The 17034-nt window shown below is 44.9% G+C and overlaps 1 protein-coding gene across 1 annotated transcript in view; it reads left to right on the forward strand.

Annotated features, from left to right (window-relative positions):
* col9a2 (procollagen, type IX, alpha 2) overlaps positions 1 to 17034 on the forward strand; it is a 230909-nt gene that overhangs the window by 113280 nt on the left and 100595 nt on the right. The gene's annotated exons all lie outside the window — the stretch shown is intronic.

The following is a 17034-nucleotide window of genomic DNA, read 5'->3' on the forward strand; positions in this document are numbered from 1 at the left end:
GGGAGATGCGTGTGACACTGTGAGTGACAGTAAGAAAGAACAAGAGAGGGAGTTTGAGTTTATGTGAGACAGAGAATGGCTCAGAAATTGGGACACCCTCTGGTGAGCACTGTGAATTGTAGCCTTTTCCTTATTCTCTGGAAGTGAGAGCTGGTGACAACAACAACGGAATAGCGGAGAGCATCGTGAGCTGTTGACCCAGCAGTCGTTCGCTTTAAACAAAGGAGAAAGAAAATGAACCTGTGTGAGTAAACCAGGTGAAGGAAGTAGGCTGAATTAGAGACAGATTCAAAATAGAAAACAACAGAGAGACCGAGGGAAAGAAAGAAGCATCAGGAAGAGTAAGATAGGAATTGGTAAAAGAGCAAAATACTGCAGATGCTGTAAATCTGAAATAAAAACAAAGCACTGGAGAAAGTCTGCAAGTCTGGTGGTATCTGTGGAGAGAAAAACAGAGTTAATAATTGTGTCTAAACATAAACCATAGAAACTTAGAAAATAGGTGCAGGAGCAGGCTATTCGGCTGTTCAAACTTGCACCAATATGATGATGGGGCTGATCGTGCAATCTCAGTATCCCATTCCCACTTTCTATCCTTACCACTTGAATCCTTTAGCTGCAAATGCCACGTACAGTGCCCTCTTGAATATATCGAACAAATTGGCTCCTGTGGGAGAGAATGCTCTATGCTTACAACTGTGTGAAGAAATCCTTCCTCACCTCAGTCCTGAATGGCTTACCCCTTATTCTTAGACTGTGACCCCTCGCTCTGGACTTCTCTAACACTGGAAACATGCTACCTGCATTTAGCCTGGACAGTCTCATCAGAATTTTTAATGTTTCTATGAGATTTCCCCCCTCATTCTTCTATATTCCAGCGAATACATGCCCAGTCTTTCTTCATATGGTCATCCTGCCATCCTGAGAACTTTTGCTCTTGATTAAACTTTAAAAACATAAAACATAGGTAGTAAGTTAGTCTGGAGCAGTATGACTGGGTCTGTAGATTGTTACTGATGATTATGTCTGCAGGAAGTGTGTTTCGTTGTGAATCCTGTTAGATCACATGGAGCGGCAGTGAGAGGCAATGAAAAATTTACAGGATTGGGGTGGGGGGGGGGGTTGGGAGGCGGGTGTGATGAATGGCAGTCGCAGGAAGTGAGAAAATCCACAGATACAGTCAGCAGATGGGTTACCTCCAGGAAGTCAGAGAGGAAGTGTAGCTAGTGCAGGAGTCTCCTGTGGCTATCCCCATCTCAACAAGTATGCTGTTTTGAAAAATGTAGAGGGTGAAGGACTCAGGGGAATGTGGCACTGACAGCCAGGTTTCGAGGACCAAGACTGGTAAGGCAGATGAACTCAGGGCGGAACATAGGACTGGGATATCAAAGTGATCACCACTATAAATGCCGGGGGAAACATCACAGAAGCGCTTCACAGGAGGCTCCCAAGCGCTGAGGATGTCGCCTAGACAGGGGACGAACGTTTGCAACACAAATTCCCAGCTTGGCGAACAGAACCACAACAAGTGATTACAAAGAAGCAGCTCAGGGATGGACAGGACTGGCAGCTTAATGTTCCAGGTAATAGATGGTACGAGAAGGATAGAAAGGGGAGCAGGAAAGGAGAGAGAGTGGCGATTTTGATTAGGGACAACATTATGGCTGTATATAAGGAAGATATTCCTGGAAGTACATCCAAGGAAGTTATTTGGGCGGAACTGAGAAATAAGAAAGGGATGACCACCTTGTTAGGATTGTACTATAGACCCCACAAAAGTCAGTAGGAAATTGAGAAACAAATTGTAAGGAGATCTCCGTTATCTGTAAGAATAATAGGATGGCTATGGTAGGGGATTTTAAATTTCTAAATATAGACTGGGACTGCTATGTTGTTAAGGGCTTGGATGGAGAGGAATTTGTTAAATGTGTACAAGAAAATTTTCTGATTCACTGTGTGGGTTCATTAAATAGAGAAGGTGAAAAACCTGACTTACTCTTGGTGACTGAGGTGTAATTGGGGGAGCACTTTTGGGCCAGTGACCATAATTCAATGAATTTTAAATAGTGATGAAGAAAGATAGACTGGAACTAAAAGTTGAAGTTCTAAATTGTATGAAGGCCAATTTTAATGTAATTAGGCAAGAACTTGCAAAATTTGATTGAAGGCAGATGTTAGAAATTAAAGGGATGGCTAGAAAATGAGAATCCTTCAAAAAATAAGATAATGTGAGCCCAGAGACAGTATGTTCCTATTAGGATGAAGGGCAAGGCTGTAGCTGTAAGGAATGCTGGATGATTAGAGAAATTAAGGTTTTGATCAAGAAAAAGAAGGAAGCATATGTCAGGTATAGACCGCAGAGATCGTGAATTCCGAGAACAGTATAAATGCAAAAGGAGTATACTTAAAAGGAATATCAGGAAGGCAAAAAGGGGAAATGTGATAGCTTTTGCAAACAGGGTTAGGGAGAATCCAAAGGAATTCTACAAATGCATTAAGGACAAAAAAGTAACAAGGGAGAGAATTGGGCCATTCAAAGATCAGCAAGGCAACCTTGGTGTGGAAGTACACAAGATGGGGGAAATACTAAACAAGTATTTTACAACACTGTTTACTGGGGAAAAGATATAGAAGATAGAGAACAAGAGGAAACAAATAACAATATCTTGAAAAAAATGTCCATATTACATAGGAGGAGGTGCTGGACATCTTAAAATGCATAATGGGTGGATAAATCCCTGGGACCTAATCAGGTGTACCCTAAAACTCTGTGGGAAGGAAAGGAAATGATTGCTGTGCCCCTTGCTGAGATATTTATATCATCGATAGTCACAGGTAAGGTGCTGAAAGACTGGAGTTGGCTAAAGTGGTGCCACTATTTAAGAAAGTGGTAAGGGCAAGTCAGGGAACTATGGACCAGTGAGCCTGACATCGTTGTGGGCAAGTTGTTGGTAGGAATCCTGTGGGACAGGATTTACATGTATTTGAATGGCAAGGACTGATTAGGGATAGTCAGCATGACTTTATGCCTGGGAAATCATGTCTCGCAATTTTGATTGAGTTTTTGAAGAAGTAACGAAGAGGATTGATGAGGGCAGCATGGTGGACATGATCTAAATGGACTTCAGTAAGGCGTTCGACAAGGTTCCCCATGGTAGACTGGTGAGCAAGGTTAGTTTACATGGAATACAGGGAGAACTAGCCATTTGGATACAGAACTGGCTCAAAGGTAGAAGACAGAGGGGTGTGGTGGAGGATTGCTTTTCAGACTGGAGACCTGTGACCAGTGGAGTGCCACAAGGATCGGTGCTGGGTCCACTCCTTTTTGTCACTTATGTAAATGATTTGGATGTGAACGTAGGAGGTATAGTTACTAAGTTTGCAGATGACACCAAAATTGGAGGTGTAGTGGACAGCGAAGAAGGTTGCCTCAGATTACAAATGGATCTTGATCAGATAGGTCAGTGGGGTGAGAAGTGGCAGACGGAGTTTGATTTAGATAAATGTGAGGTGCTGCATTTTGGAAAGGCAAATCAGGGCAGGACTTATACACTTAATGATAAGGTCCCAGGGAGTGTTGCTGAACAAAGAGACCTTGAAGTGCAGTTCTGTTCCTTTGAAAATGGAGTCCCAGGTAGGCAGGATAGTGAAGAAGGCATTTGGTATGCTTGCCTGCATTGGTCTGTGCATTGAGTATAGGGATTGGGAGGTAAAAACAATGACTGCAGATGCTAGAAACCAGATTCTGGAAGAGCACAGCAGTTCAGGCAGCATCCAACGAGCAGCGAAATTGATGTTTCGGGCAAAAGCCCTTCATCAGGAATAAAGGCAGTGAGCCTGAAGCGTGGAGAGATAAGCTAGAGGAGGGTGGAGGTGGGGAGAAAGTAGCATAGAGTACAATGGGTGAGTTGGGGAGGAGATGAAGGTGATAGGTCAGGGAGGAGAGGGTGGAGTGGATAGGTGGAAAAGAAGATAAACCGGTTGGACAAGTCTGGACAAGTCATGGTGACAGTGCTGAGCTGGAAGTTTGGAACTAGGGTGAGGTGGGGGAAGGGGAAATGAGGAAGCTGTTGAAGTCCACATTGATGCCCTGGGGTTGAAGTGTCCCGAGGCGGAAGATGAGGCGTTCTTCCTCCAGGCGTCTGGTGGTGAAGGAGCGACGGTGAAGGAGGCCCGGGACCTCCATGTCCTCGGCAGAGTGGGAGGGGGAGTTGAAATGTTGGGCCACGGGGTGGTGTGGTTGATTGGTGCGGGTATCTCGGAATGTTCCCTGAAGCGCTCTGCTAGGAGGCGCCCAGTCTCCCCAATGTAGAGGAGACCATATCGGGAGCAACGGATACAATAAATGATATTAGTGGATGTGCAGGTAAAACTTTGATGGATGTGGAAGGCTCCTTTAGGGCCTTGGTTGGAGGTGAGGGAGGAGGTGTGGGCACAGGTTTTACAGTTCCTGCGGTGGCAGGGGAAAGTGCCAGGGTGGGAGGGTGGTTCGTAGGGGGGCGTGGACCTGACCAGGTAGTCACGGAGGGAACGGTCTTTGCGGAAGGCGGAAAGGGGTGGGGAGGGAAATATATCCCTGGTGGTGGGGTCTTTTTGGAGGTGGCGGAAATGTCAGCTGATGATTTGGTTTATGTGAAGGTTGGTAGGGTGGAAGGTGAGCACCAGGGGCATTCTGTCCTTGTTATGGTTGAAGGGGTGTGGTCTGAGGGCGGAGGTGTGGGATGTGGACGAGATGCGTTGGAGGGCATCTTTAACCATGTGGGAAGGGAAATTGCGGTCTCTAAAGAAGGAGGCTATCTGGTGTGTTCTGTGGTGGAACTGGTCCTCCTGGGAGCAGATACGGCGGAGGCAGAGGAATTGGGAATACGGGATGGCATTTTTGCAAGAGATAGAGGTATAATCCAGGTAGCTGTGGGAGTCGGTGGGTTTGTAAAAAATGTCCGTGTCAAGTCGGTCGTCATTAATGGAGATGGAGAGGTCCAGGAAGGGGAGGAAGGTGCCAGAGATGGTCCACGTAAATTTAAGGTCAGGGTGGAATGTGTTGGTGAAGTTGATGAATTACTCAACCTCCTCGCGGGAGCACGAGGTGGCGCCAATGCAGTCATCAAAGTAGTGGAGGAAGAGGTGGGGAGTGGTGCCAGTGTAATTACAGAAGATCAACTGTTCTATGTAGCCAACAAAGAGACAGGCATAGCTGGGGCCCATACGTGTGCCCATGGCTACCCCTTTGGTCTGGAGGAAGTGGGAGGATTCGAAGGAGAAATTGGTAAGGGTGAGGACCAGTTCGGCCAAACGAATGAGAGTGTTGGTGGAAGGGTAATGTTGGGGACGTCTGGAGAGGGAAAAACGGAGGGCTTGGAGCCCCTGGTCATGGCGGATGGAGGTGTAGAGGGATTGGATATCCATGGTGAAGATGAGGCGTTGTGGGCCGGGGAAACGGAAGTCTTGGAGGAGGTGGAGGGCGTGGGTGGTGTCTCGAATGTAGGTGGGGAGTTCCTGGACTAGGGGGATAGGACAGTGTCGAGGTAGGTAGAGATGAGTTCAGTGGGGCAGGAGCATGCTGAGACAATGGGTCGGCCAGGGTGGTCAGGCTTGTGGATCTTGGGAAGGAGGTAGAACCAGGCAGTGCGGGGTTCCCGGACTTTGGAAGCTGTGGGTGGGAGATCTCCTGAGGTGATGAGGTTCTGTATGGTCTGGGAGATGATGGTTTGGTGATGGGGGGTGGGGTCATGGTCTAGGAGGCAGTAGATAGAGGTGTCCTCGAGTTGGCATTTAGCTTCAGCGGTGTAGAGGTCAGTGTGCCAGACTACCACTGCACCCCCTTTATCCGCTGGCTTAATGATGAGGTTGGGATTGGGGCAGAGGGATTGGAGGGCTGCGCGTTGTGAGGGTGAGAGGTTAGAGTGGGGAAGGGAGGGTAGACAGGTTGAGGCGGTTAATGTCCTGGCAGCAGTTGGAAATGAACAGGTCGCAGGTAATAGGCCAGTGCGGGGTGTCCAGGTGAATGCAGTGTGTTGGAGGTGGGCGAAGGGGTCCTCGGAAGGTGGGCGGGAATCCTGATTGTGAAAGTAAGCTCGGAGGCTGAGGCGGCGGAAGAATTGTTCGACGTCACGGTGTGTATTAAATTCATTGATGCGTGGACGGAGGACGATGAAGGTGAGTCCTTTGCTGAAGACTGATCGTTCATCCTCAGTGAGGGGGAGGTCCACTCCCAGCTCCACACCCACACCAGATCTCAGCTCCCAGCCTTGCCGGGTTTTCACCATCCCCCAGACCTCCCCCAGACCTCCCCCTTTATTCCTGATGAAGGGCTTTTGCCCGAAACGTCGATTTCGCTGCTTGTTGAATGCTGCCTGAACTGCTGTGCTCTTCCAGCACCACTGATCCAGAATAGGGATTGGGAGGTCATGTTGAGGCTGTATAGGATATTGATTAGGTCACTTTTGGCATACTGTGTGCAATTCTGGTCTCCCTGCTATAGGAAGGATGTTGTGAAATTTGAAAGGGTTCAGAGAAGGTTTATATGGATGTTGCCAGGTTTGGAGCATTTGAGTTATAAAGAGAGGCTGGAAAGCCTGGAACGATTTTCCCTGGAATGTCAGAGGCTGAGGGATGACATTATAGAAGTTGTCTATTCACCCTATCCATGCCCCTCGTGAGTTTTTAAATGACTTTTCCCTGGGGTGGGGGAACTCAAATGCATAGGTTTAAAATAAGAGGAGAAGGATTTAAAAGGGACCTAAGGGGCAATTATTTCACACAGAGGGTGGTGTGTGTATGGAATAAACTGCTAGAGGAAGTGGTGGAGGGTGGTACAATTACAGCATTTTGAAGGCATCTGGATTGGTATATGAATAGGAAGAGTTTAGAGGTATATAAGACAGATGCTGTCAAATGGAACTAGATTAGTTTCGGATATCTGGTCAACATGGACGATTTGGTCTGAGGGTCTGTTTCAATGCTGTGAAACTCTATGGCCCTCTCTATCACTCAGTAGCAACAATGTCCTTCCTCAAACTAGGAAGTTAACACTGTACACAATACTCAAGGTGTGGCCTCACCTGTAAAGGTTCTTTAAAGCTGCAGCAAGACATCCAATACTCAAATGATCTCGCTATAAAGGCCCTCACTGCCTTCTGCAGCTGCATGCCAACCTTCTCTGACTGTTCCACCATGATATCCAGGTCTTGTTTTCCCTTACTTGTTCGTAAACTGCCACCATTCAGATAATAATTTGCCTTCCTATATTGCCACCAAAGTGGATTACTCCCCATTTATCCACATTGTATTGCATTTGCCAAGTATTTGCCCACTCAACCAGCCTATCCAAGTCACCCTGCAGCCTCTTAGTATCCTCCTCACAGCACACACTACCACCCAGTTTAGTGTTGTCTGCAAATTTGGAGATATTGCATTCAATTCCTGCGTCCAAATCATTAATATATATTGTGAACAGCCGGTGTCCCAGGACTGAACCCTGTGGTACTCCATCTATCACTACCTGCCAGTCTGAAAAGGACCTGTTTGTTCCAACTCTCTGCTTCCTGTCTGCCAACCAGTTCTCTAGCTATACCAATACATTACATCCGATAGCATGAGCTTTAATTTTGCTTACTAATGTCTGGTGTGGAACCTTGTCAAAAACCTTTTGAATGTCCAGAAACATAACATCTACTGATTCACCCTTGTCCACCTCCACCGGTCACATTCTCAAAAACTGCCAGAGATTTGTCAAGCATGATTTCCCTTTAGTGAATCTAGTTTGACTTTTCTTTGGCAATTCGAGGCTGGAATTGGATCTGACCCAAGGAGAAAAATTCAGGGTGGGTCTCAGGGAGGGGACAGGTTAAGGTGATAGATTGAGCCATTCAGAGTGAGGGATAATCATACTAATAATTGACAGCACACTTCCCTATGATACAACAGCTGAAGAGTCTCTTCCCTGTGCTCTAAAGCATAGCATTCCTCTGACATAGTCTTTCTGAACTTAAGCCTTCGTCAACTGGGGCAATAATTCTATATTCCTAGTTACCTGCTGTACAGCAGTGCCTGCAGAACACTCTACTACCACAACATTTTTAGCATCGCAGCATGTCCGAAGACACTTAACAGGATGATGATCAAGTACCAAGTCTTAAAGGAGCTGTAACCGCAAATGACTAAATCCTTGTTCAGAAGGTGGGTTCTAGGAAGCATCTGAAAGAGAGCATGAGAAGGGGGAAGTTTCAGACCTTAGGATCCAGGGAGCTGAAGGCACAGTGCCAGAATTGGAGGAGTGCAGAGATTTTTGTGGATTGTACAATTGGATGAGATGATAGAGATGGCCAGAGGTGCATCCAAGAAGTTGAAAATAAGTGTGTGCACTCTAAAGTCAAGATATTGAGGATGAGAAACCAATGTCGATCAGGGAGTGCAGAGGTGATATGTGAACTGTTATGAGTTTGGGTTCGGGAAGCAGAGTTTTGGATGATCTCGTGTTTATGAAGGGTGAAAGATGAAGTTGACCAAGAAGAGACTGGAATAGTCCAGTCTGGAGGTAGGAAAGGCAGGGATGATGACAGCTGTAACAGCAGATGTGATGAAATAGACAGAAACAGGTAATGCTATGGAATGGATGTAGGCAGAATTTAAGGTGGTGATCAGGTCATATTTGTGAACAGAATGATTTAGCCACAAACAGTAAAGGATGGAATTAGTGAGTTGGCAAAGATATTTGTGACGGGTCTGAAGACAATAGCTTTAATTTTCCCAATATTTGATTGGGGGAGATTTCTGCTTATCCAGAACTTGATGTCGGACCTAGTGGTGAGATCAAGCTGACAGCGTAGATAATATCATTGAGGGACAGCATGTCGATGATAAGTAAGAGGTGGCAAGTGATAGATCTTGAGGAAACCCAGAAGTAACGGTGTTAGAGTAGGAAGCAAGGTGATTCAAGGAGGTCCCCTGGCTATAATTGGATGGGTTGAAATAGATGAGGGTAGTTATGCCTAATTGGGCAACAGGAAAAATGCCGTTTGTGGAAGTTTGATTCGTCATGCCAAAAGCTGTGGATAGAACAAGAAGGATGAGGATAAATAGTTTACCACAGCATGCAACACAGATGGTAACCTTTCTGATTTTGTTGAGATACCTGACTGGGAAAGTTTAAACATGGAGCATCTCCAGTGTCCTCTTCAGCAACTGTTGAGCAGCCCTAATGGCAGTCATACCTTTTGAGATAATCCAAAGCTGCAAATGTGTTGCTGGTCAAAGCACAGCAGGCCAGGCAGCATCTCAGGAATAGAGAATTCGACGTTTCGAGCATAAGCCCTTCATCAGGAATAAGAGAGAGAGAGCCAAGCAGGCTAAGCCTTGTAGAGGGAGGAAGAGAGCTTCTTCAAGGAAGGCATCCTTGTAAGAGGATTCGCAATTTGCAGCTGTGATCTCCAGCATCTGCAGACCTCATTTTTTACTCGAAGATTTTAACCTACTGCGAATCCTCTTACAAGGATGCCTTCCTTGAAGAAGCTCTCTTCCTCCCTCTACAAGGCTTAGCCTGCTTGGCTCTCTCTCTCTTATTCCTGATGAAGGGCTTATGCTCGAAACGTCGAATTCTGTATTCCTGAGATGCTGCCTGGCCTGCTGTGCTTTGACCAGCAACACATTTGTAGCTGTGATCTCCAGCATCTGCAGACCTCATTTTTTACTCGAAGATTTTAACCTACTGCGAATCCTCTTACAAGGATGCCTTCCTTGAAGAAGCTCTCTTCCTCCCTCTACAAGGCTTAGCCTGCTTGGCTCTCTCTCTCTTATTCCTGATGAAGGGCTTATGCTCGAAACGTCGAATTCTCTATTCCTGAGATGCTGCCTGGCCTGCTGTGCTTTGACCAGCAACACATTTGCAGCTGTGATCTCCAGCATCTGCAGACCTCATTTTTTACTCGGAGATAATCCAAAGGGCTTCTCATGTCTCGGAAGATTGTTAATGAAGAGAGAAAAGACTTTGTACAGAGACACTTAGTAGGATCTAACAGAAAGCAGGCATCATCAGGTGGCTCAGTGTGGTGACAAAACATCTGAAAACAAACCTTCCAGCCCAGTCAGCAAAACTACATCCAAGGTCTAACAAAGGCACCAAGATGGATGGAGTGCAAATCCTATAGCAATCAAGATGTAGCTAAAAGAAAGAAATAAAACAAAGGGTTTTCCAACCACTAATGCAGGGCCCTTGTGGCACAATGCTCTTGTCCTCACATCTGAGCCCGGAGGTCTGATTTCAAACCCCATCTGCTCCAGGGGTGTGAAATAACATCCCTCAACAGGTTTTTCTGATTAGATTAGATCCCTACAGTGTGGGGAATCCCTTCCCGATAGTGTGACCTTCAGCCCAACAAGTCCACACTGACCCTCCGAAGAGTAACCCATCCAGACCCATTCCCCCACGTTTACCCCTGACTAATGCACCGACCACTGTGGGCAATTTGGCATGGCCAATTCATCTAACCTGCACATTGTTTGGTATGTGGGAGGAAACCACAGCACCCAGAGGAGACCCACGCAGACATGGGGAGAATGTGCAAGTCGCTCAAGGCTGGAATCGAACCCAGGGTCCTGGCGCTGTGAGACTGTGCTAACCACTGAGCCACAGAGCTGCCCAGGTTGATTAGAAAATATGTTTCCAACCACTATTCAGTATAGCGTAGTGTGATTTATTTGCCCTTTGTTTTCCAGAAATCTTGAGAAAGTTTAAAAAAGGCATTTCTGTTCACATATACATACAGAATTGTAAGTACAAAATGGCTTGGGAGAAGCCTGTCACTTAGAATCTAAGCTTTACAAAGCTCTCCACCTCAATATCCTCTTATTAAAGATGAATTGATAGAGATTATCTGTGATTAATGAACAGCTACATTATAATTGTATCAAGTGACTACCAAGCCTGATAGAAAGTGAACAAGCTGGTCCTCCTTGGTCGAAACTTACTGAATGATCCAGCTTTTAGATTTTTCATTGATCTTGTCTCCTCACTTATTTACATATCAGTCAGGGTAGTAATTCACCTGTGTCAGAAACTCTCAGTCATTGAATATAGACAGATGTGTATGCATGACAATCTGTTGCCTGGAATGATGCAATTCCTCATGCAATCAAGATTCAGTTAATGTCACGGGTGTCTCTTGCATCTGCATGTCACAGTGCATCCTTACAGATGGGATTGGGATGCTGTTCTTGCATTGGGGTCACACACTCTCATATATCATACTATTTCTCACTCTGCATTAGGGTGGCGCAGTGGCTCAGCAGTTAGCATTGCTGCCTCAAAATGCAGGAACCTTGGTTTGATTCCAGCCTTGGGTGGACTGTGTGGAGTTTGCATGTTCTCCTTGTGTCTGTATGGGTTTCAGCTGGTTTCCTCTCACAGTCCAAAGAACATCGAACATCGAACAGTACAGCACAGAACAGGCCCTTCGGCTCACGATGTTGTGCCGAACATCTATCCTAGATTAAGCACCTATCCATGTACCTATCCAATTTCCGCTTAAAGGTCACCAATGATTCTGACTCTGCCACTTCCACAGGCAGCGCATTCCATGCCCCTACCACTCTCTGGGTAAAGAACCCACCACTGACATCCCCCCTATACCTTCTACCCTTCACCTTAAATTTATGTCCCCTTGTAACACTCTGTTGTATCCGGGGAAAAAGTCTCTGACTGTCTACTCTATCTATTCCCCTGATCATCTTATAAACCTCTATCAAGTCACCCCTCATCCTTCGCCGTTCCAACGAGAGAAGGCCTAGCACTCTCAACCTATCCTCGTACGATCTATTCTCCATTCCAGGCAACATCCTGGTAAATCTTCTCTGCACCCTCTCGAAAGCTTCCACATCTTTCCTAAAGTGAGGCGACCAGAACTGCACACAGTACTCCAAATGTGGCCTTACCAAGGTCATATACAGCTGCAACATCACCTCATGACTCTTGAATTCAATCTCTCTTCTAATGAACGCTAATACACCATAGGCCTTCTTCCAAGCTCTATCCACCTGAGTAGCAACTTTCAAAGAGCTATGAACATAGACCCCAAGATCCCTCTGCTCCTCCACCTGACTAAGAACCCTACCGTTAACCCTGTATTCCACATTGTTATTTGTCCTTCCAAAATGGACAACCTCACACTTGACAGGGTTGAATTCCATCTGCTGCTCCTCAGCCCAGCTCTGCATCATATCTAAGTCCCTTTGCAGCTGACAACAGCCCTCCTCACTATCCACAACTCCACCAATCTTCGTATCATCTGCAAATTTACTGATCCACCCTTTGACTCCCTCTTCCAAGTCATTAATAAAAATTACAAACTGCAGAGGACCCAGAACTGATCCCTGCGGAAATCCACTTGTAACTGGGATCCAGGCTGAATATTTACCGTCCACCACCACTCTCTGACTTCGACCGGTTAGCCAGTTCTCTATCCAACTGGCCAAATTTCCCACTATCCCATGCCTCCTGACTTTCCGCATAAGCCTACCATGGGGAACCTTATCAAATGCCTTACTAAAATCCATGTACACTACATCCACTGCTCTACCCTCATCCACATGCTTGGTCACCTCCTCAAAGAATTCAATAAGACTTGTAAGGCTAGACCTACCCCTCACAAATCCGTGCTGGCTGTCCCTAATCAAGCAGTGTCCTTCCAGATACTCATTAATCCTATCCCTCAGTACTCTTTCCATCACTTTGCCTAGCACCGAAGTAAGACTAACTGGCCTGTAATTCCCGGGTTTATCCCTATTCACTTTCTTGAACAAGGGCACAACATTCGCCACTCTCCAGTCCCCTGGTACCACTCCCATTGACAGTGAAGATGAAAAGATCATTGCCAACGGTTCTGCAATTTCCTCTCTTGCTTCCCACATAATCCTAGGATATATCCCGTCTGGCCCGGGGGACTTGTCTATCCTCAAGTTTTTCAAAATGCCCAACACGTCTTCCTTCCTAACAAGTATCTCCTCCAGCTTACCAGTCTGTTTCACACTCTCCTCTTCAACAATACGGTCCCTCTCATTTGTAAATACTGAAGAAAAGTACTCATTCAAGACCTCTCCTAACTCTTCCAATAATGTGGCAACCAGAACTGCACACAGTATTCCACTTGCGGCCTCACCAATGTTTTACAAAGTTGGAGCAACACTTCCTTGTTTCCTATATTCTACGCCCCAGCTAATGAGGGCAAGGATCCCATTTGCCTTCTTCACCACCTTGGCTACCTGTGCTGATACCTTTAGGTACACCAAGGTCCCCTCATTCCTCACTACTCCCTAGGACCTACCATTCATTGTGTGTATCCTTTCAAAACGTATCACCTCGTACACCAGGATTAAACTCCATTTGTTCTGCCTAATTTACCAGCTGATCAATACCAGACTGGAACCTGACACCATTTTTTATGTCATCTGCAAACTTAGTAATTATATCTTCTGTATACACATCCAAGTCTTTAATGTACATAACAAACACCAAGGGTCCCAGTACCCATCCCTGTTGTACACTGCATCCTCACAGGCTTCCAATCATAAGAACATCCTCTTTGCCTCCAATTTTAAAGCCAATTTTGGATCCGGTTTGTCAACTTACCTTGGATCCCATAGGCTCTTATCTTTTGGACCAACTTCCAGTGGGGCCTTGTCAAAGGCCTTACTGAAGTCAACGTAAACCATATTAATTGCACTACCCTCATCAATATATTTAGTTACTTTTTCAAAAAAATTAATTAATTAGACAGGATCTCCCTATTACAAATGTGTGCTGACTATCCCTGATCAATACCTTCATCTCCAAGTATTGGTTTAAACCAGTCCTTAAGAACACTTTTCCATTTTTGTTGGCATCAAACAAACTGGTCTGTCATTGATTGTCCTATCCCTGCTGCCCTGCTTGAACAAAGGGACCACATGAGCAATCCTCCAGTCCCCTGTGGCCAACGAGGTATTAAATATCTCCACCAGGGCCCCAGCAATCTCCTCTCTTACCTCTCAAACCTGCCTGGGATACATCTCATCAGGCCCTGGGGATTAATACAACGATATGGCACTAAAACATCTAATACTACCTCCTTATTAGTATTAAAATGGTCTAGAACCTCACCATCCCAGCTGAAATCCCCAGTTACAATGTCTTTCTCTTCTATGAATATAGGTGAGAAGTATTTATTTAAGACCACACCCACATCCACTGGCTCCACTTACAGGCTGCCCCTTTGGTCTCTAATAGATCCCAACCTTTCCCTGGTAACGCTCTGACTCAATATACTGATAAAAATCCCTGATGTTTTTCCTGATCCTACCTGCCAGAGATATTTTTAAATTTAGATTACTTACAGTGTGGAAACAGGCTCTTCGGCCCAACAAGTCCACACCGATCCGCCACCCACCCAGACCTAACACTACGGGCAACTTAGCATGGCCAATTTACTTAACCTGCACATCTTTGGACTGTGGGAGGAAACCAGCTCACCTGGAGAAAACCCACGCAGACACGAGGAGAACGTGCAAACTCCACACAGTCAGTCGCCTGAGGCAGGAATTGAACTCGGGTCTCTGGCGCTGTGAGGCAGCAGTGCTAACCACTGTGCCACCATGCCATCCTTTTTTGTGGCCCCTCTTTGCCATCCTAATTTCCTTTTAACATAACACCCCCTACATTCTCTATACTTTAAATGTGCTGCACCTTCCTTTGCTTTATGAAATTCTCAATATCCTTTGACACGCCGGGCTCCCTGCGCCTGCTGCCTTTGCTCTTTCACTTTAGAGGAAGATGGTGGCCCTGAGCTCTCACTTTATGACTTTTTTAAGGCTCCCATTTTCCAAATGTAGACTTATTTGCAAGTAGCTGTTCCCAGTCTGTCAGATCCCATTTATTCAAATTAAAATCAGCCTTCTCTCAACTAAGACACTTAATTTTTGCACCATCTTTATCCTGTTCCATAATGACTTTGAAACTTAGAGTTATGGTCACTATCCCCAAAATGCTCGGCTGCTAAAACTTCAGCCAATCAACTGACTTCATTCCCTAGGATTAAGTCTAGCACCGCTCCATCTCTAGTCAGATTCTGTCTGTCCAGGCACAAAAAACTCTTCTGATGCACTTCAAAAATCTTCTGATCCTTTCACACTAAGGTGATCCCAGTTAAAATTAGGATACTTGAAGTCCCCAAACCATAACTCTGTTCCTCTCACACCTTTGTGATTTGCTTATATATCTGCTCCTCTATCCCCCTCCGACTGTTGGGAGGTCTGTAATACAATGCAAAGTGATCGCCCCATTTTTATTTCCAAGCTCTACCCAGATGGCCTCATTCGAAGACCCTCCTGTGACATCCTGCCTCATGTCTGCAATGTTATTTTTGTTTTTCAATAATACAGTGTTCCCACCTCTCTTACTTTGGCCACATCCAGCCTGGAAGTTCTACACACTGGAATGTTGAGCTGCCAGTCCTGTCTTTCTTTCAACCATATCTCAGCGAATGCAACAATATTGTATTCCCGCATGCTGATCAATGCTCAAAGTTCATCTATCTTACCAGTCAAACTCCTTGGATTAAAATAGATACAGTTTAGCTCTCTAGACCTCCCATGTGTCTTATCCTGTTCTCCACCTATTGGACTGTCCTGGCATTCTTTCTAAATCTGATTATTTCTTCCTCCCAACTTTATATCTACTCTGTCCCATCCCTCTGTCAAATCAGTTTAAAGCTCCCTGATGACCAGTCTCGAAAATAGGTTCCGAAACAGCCAATCCTTTTGGGTTCCTGAGGATCCTGCCTTCTCAACCGTAGGTGTGGTGACCATCAGGTTAAACCACTACAAGCCATCCCTCTCTGATGAGAGAGAGCAACCATATGGACCTTTGGAACTATGGCAACTTGACCTTTATAATACTATTAAATAACAACACACCGTGTTACTGGCTATAAATCTATACATTGCATAGTTACAAAGAGTTACTGGGTATACCATTGTATATATAATTACTAATCGTAACATATGTATATATTATGTAATGCCACACACCATTTGTTACAGGATATATGTATTCTATAGAAACACAGCAGTTGTTATTAAGTACAATATGACATGCTTTATCATATTATGTGTTACTGAGTATAGCAGTAAATATATTCTATATGAACACTATGTTTTGTGGTGTAGCACTGTGTATTATGTCACATATCAAGTGTTACTGGGCCAAACACATGATGTAATAACAAACCATGTGTTGCTTAGTGTAACCTATATGTAATAGCACGTGGTCTGTTAATGGATATAGTGCTGCATATATTATGTAATAATGTATTGTATATTACAGCTACATTTAAAATAAAATACCTCATGTTGCAACATATACTAAAGTATATAATAACATGATGTAATGAGTAGAACATCTTTATGATACAATATTCCAAATTTCCCTGGACACGGGAGAAAGTTCACCTGTGTTGTCAATTTTAGGGAACTGTGGACCTGCAAGCCCAGATCTGTTTGTATGTTAATGTTCCTAAGGGTTCTTCCATTTACAGTATAATTCACACCTAAATTTGATCCTACAAAATGCAATACCTCGCATTTGTCTGGATTAAACTCCATCTGCCCTTTCTGCACTCAAATCACCAATCTATCTATATCCTGTTGTATCCTTTCACAATCATTGGTACTATCAGCAACTCTACCAATCTTTGTGTTATCTGCAAACTTACTAATTGGAGCACCCACATTTCCCCCCAGATCATTTACATGTACAGGTTGTTCTGTTGTATCGCACATTTCATTAGCACGAATTGGCTATAAAATGATTGAGCAATTATAGACATTGTTTGGACAATGCAAACTTTCTACTGAACGGGTATATCGATTTTCTATAAACTATCTCCTACAGGGTGATTTTCTATAGCGGTTTTCCATAGCATGTTTTTTCCAAAATGCAAGGTTGCAGGGGAACACAACTGTTACGTTATTGCAGAACGACCTGGAATACAAACTACAGAGGACTGA

The sequence above is a fragment of the Hemiscyllium ocellatum genome, chromosome 30 (assembly GCF_020745735.1).
Source record: "Hemiscyllium ocellatum isolate sHemOce1 chromosome 30, sHemOce1.pat.X.cur, whole genome shotgun sequence".
NCBI lineage: Eukaryota > Metazoa > Chordata > Chondrichthyes > Orectolobiformes > Hemiscylliidae > Hemiscyllium > Hemiscyllium ocellatum.